Below are 3481 nucleotides of genomic sequence, written 5' to 3'. Positions count from 1 at the left end.
ACTCTAGACATACTTTCTAGGTGAACAGGAACTAGGTTTGCTATGGTAGATGGGAAGGAGATCACATCTCTCTACATTCTTAGCTTAGCATACTTGCCTAATGTTGCCACTCAAGAGCCCGAATAGACCAAAAAATTGGAACCATCACGAGAAACACGCTCACATAGAACTCACAAGCCTAATCGATTCCTTGGGCCAAAACACTATGTTTCCCCAATGATTAAGACACCCACTGGCTAAAATATGTGGGGGCGATTGAAGCACATGACCACTTCAAGCAAATATGGCAAAAGGCATTCACAAATAGCTCCCTTTTGGTCCACACAACCACCCCAAAGCCAATGGAACCCGTTGATCCCAAACCCGAACTCAAAATCTTTGCCACTCTGTGCGCAAAGCACATAATAAGAAGTTAGTGGTGCTGGCAGAAAAAGAAGCCAAAAAGCTACTAGAAGAAGAAAGCGCTAGGGAAGAAGAGACCAAACAAGTTCCAAAACACTTCAAGACATTCTAGATGGCTAACAGATTTGTGCAATATGACTCGGTGTGAAGGTCCCACAACAAAAAGCCAGGGACCTCATATGATTGTCCAGCCAAGATAAAAGAAATTAACTTGCAGGCCAAGGTGAAGACTCAAGGCCAATACATTGGAGATGACCTCTCTACCAAGGAAGAGATCAAGCTCATCGCTCCACTCATAGAATTCTAGGATTGCTTTTCCTAGAAGTACACAGATATGAAAGGTGTACCTCCCAAAGTAGTCAAGCACACCATTACGATGGTTGATGGAGCAAGACCAGTCAAACAAAGGGCTTCTCCTATGAACCCAAAGTCCGGGAAGAAATCAATAGACTTATTGACATCAGATTCATCTACGAAATAGAGCACATAGAATGGGTATCACCTATTGTGATAGTGCCCAAAAAGAATGGAAAGGTAACAGTGTGTGTGGACACCAATGACTACCTTGAGGAGAAAGCAAAGCCTTATATACTTTGCTATCTAGGAAATTGACGAATCTAGACCCAACTCTTTGAATAGTCTTCCCTCTTATTTGGATTTTGAAGAAGCAATCACTTCAATGAGAGCACCAATCTACGGGCAAGGAGACAAAAAGCGGTAATGTTTGCTCCTATCACAATCACGTTAGGTGAATTCCTGTGTCAAGATATCTAGGTCTTTGGCAAGATATACGAGAGTGATGGAAGAGAAATTTGACTAGAGCACTATAGATGGATGAGACACAGAACCTGAAGAGAATACTGTTGTTGTTGATACTCCTAGTAGAGTCCCAATATCACCTGTAAAAACATACTTGTCTACAAGTTTGGCAAGTACTTTGATGGTGAGGAGCTTAACGCCACCTTGCCATTGAAACTAAAAAATGAAACATCTACAATAATCCTAGATGGGAGGGCTAGCGTCAGCATAGCCATAAAAAAACAGTGGGAGAAATGGGGATCACCAAATTTGGCTTCCACTATCCTAAAAATAAAACTGGCTAATGGAAATCTTACCATGCCCATGGATGTAATTAGACTTCCCATAGGATCAACAAGTTGACCTCATGTAGACTTCCCTTTGATCATATCTTTGCTATTATGGACTTTAAAAACCCACAACATATGTTGTGAGAGGAAGGCCATTTATGAGAGCTTCGAATGGTCCATGACTGGGGAAGTGACCACGTCTATCTATGCAAAAAAGAGGTCATTATTAAGGTCAACCTTAGAAATTGGAGTCACCAACAATAAAATTATTAAGTACATACATTGGGAAGTTGCATTCAAACTAAACATGCAGGGTGTGTGTGTATTTGCATAGGAACCCTCCTTAGTCAACAATTATGTGAGAAGTTGTCAAAAAAATAAATTTACAAACGACGTGATAACACAACCATTAAGATTTTTTGATGCAATAATTGGGTCTTTTTCATGTCCAACTTAAAAGGATGGGAAAAAGTTAAAATGAAATACCTAGAGAGAGGTGGCATGCTATTGTAAACACATAAAGTCATATATATAAACTATAAAGTCATATATATACAAACGACGTGATAACACAACCATTAAGATTTTTTGATGCAATAATTGGGTCTTTTTCATGTCCAACTTAAAAGGATGGGAAAAAGTTAAAATGAAATACCTAGAGAGAGGTGGCATGCTATTGTAAACACATAAAGTCATATATATATATAAACTATAAAGTCACATATATATAAATACCTAGAGAGAGGTGGCATGTTATTGTAAACATAGAACGTGGGCATATATATAAATACCTAGAGAGAGGTGGCATGTTATTGTTGTAAACATAGAACGTGGGCATATATATAAACTATAAAACTACACAAGAAATATCCAAATTTTGAAGATGACTAACCAAAGTTCTAATTCCTAATACATTTAATGTTAGAATTATGTAATGGACCACTTTGATGTAATAACTATCAATTATATCTTTATGTGTCAATTATAATATACTCAAAGGTTATTTATAGTGCTCTAGTCTTGCTACCATAGGGAAAGAATATACCTCCAAAAGAGCCACACAAAGTAATCTTTCAAAAGAGTTTTTAAAATCTTAAAAAAAGAAGGGGTACATTCTCATTATTGCCTTAATAATTTAGATTTTTTTATCTTCCTACTTTTCCACCTCCCTTCTCTTACATTTTCTTCCACTCACTCCCTAACCCCACTTGTTTATTATCTATAACTGGAGGTGTAGTGATTTCAATGACAATGTAGTACGTTTTTCCTAATAAAAAGTGGTGGTTTCCCTGATCGTAAAGTGCATACGATCGACCTCCTTACAAAGATATCTCCTCATTATCAAGAATGTTAGTGAGATGAAATTATTGTTCTTCCAAGGTAAGGCAAGGGGAACGAGTGTGGCTCCGTGTTCCACCTCACAGAGGTTTGGTTTGTTCTTTCTCCCTTTCGTGCCTGTGTTTCTCTCTTGTTTTTTTGTGCTTTTTATGTGAGTTTTTGCTCGTTATGCATGAAATACAATTAAGTTAAATGCATATGCAAGTGTGTTTCCTTCAAAGTAGGGTCTTATGCCAGCATCAAGAGTCATAGATTTTTAATACAGATTTCATCACTTCAGTCAATATCACAACACAAAGTGTAAACCTAAAAATAATGGTGCCAAGCTATGAATAAATGAATAATGAAACCAATGTGGCATGTAACTTCTCCGAGGACATTTAATTTATAAATGGTGGATGTATGTGTGCGTGTGGATGCAAGAAAAGTAGAAAGCAGATGCAAAGAGTATTCAAAAAAGAGGAGTAGTTGAGTGCAATCTAGATCACTGTGTCCTAGATCAATGTGTAGTTTAGTCACTAGATTCAATAGTGGATGTGAGTGCTACAAAGGTGGATCTATGTTTGTGAAGCACTTATGAATGTATTGTGCACTTGGCAAACTCCGTGAAGCTTCATGCCTATGAGGTTCACGCCCGTGAGGTTCACACTCAT

This window comes from Cibotium barometz, chromosome 43 (genome assembly GCF_041138505.1).
Source record: "Cibotium barometz isolate CiBa-2024 chromosome 43, ASM4113850v1, whole genome shotgun sequence".
Taxonomy (NCBI): Eukaryota; Viridiplantae; Streptophyta; class Polypodiopsida; order Cyatheales; family Cibotiaceae; genus Cibotium; species Cibotium barometz.
The sequence above is the reverse complement of the archived record's forward strand: the minus strand, read 5'-3'. Positions refer to the sequence as shown.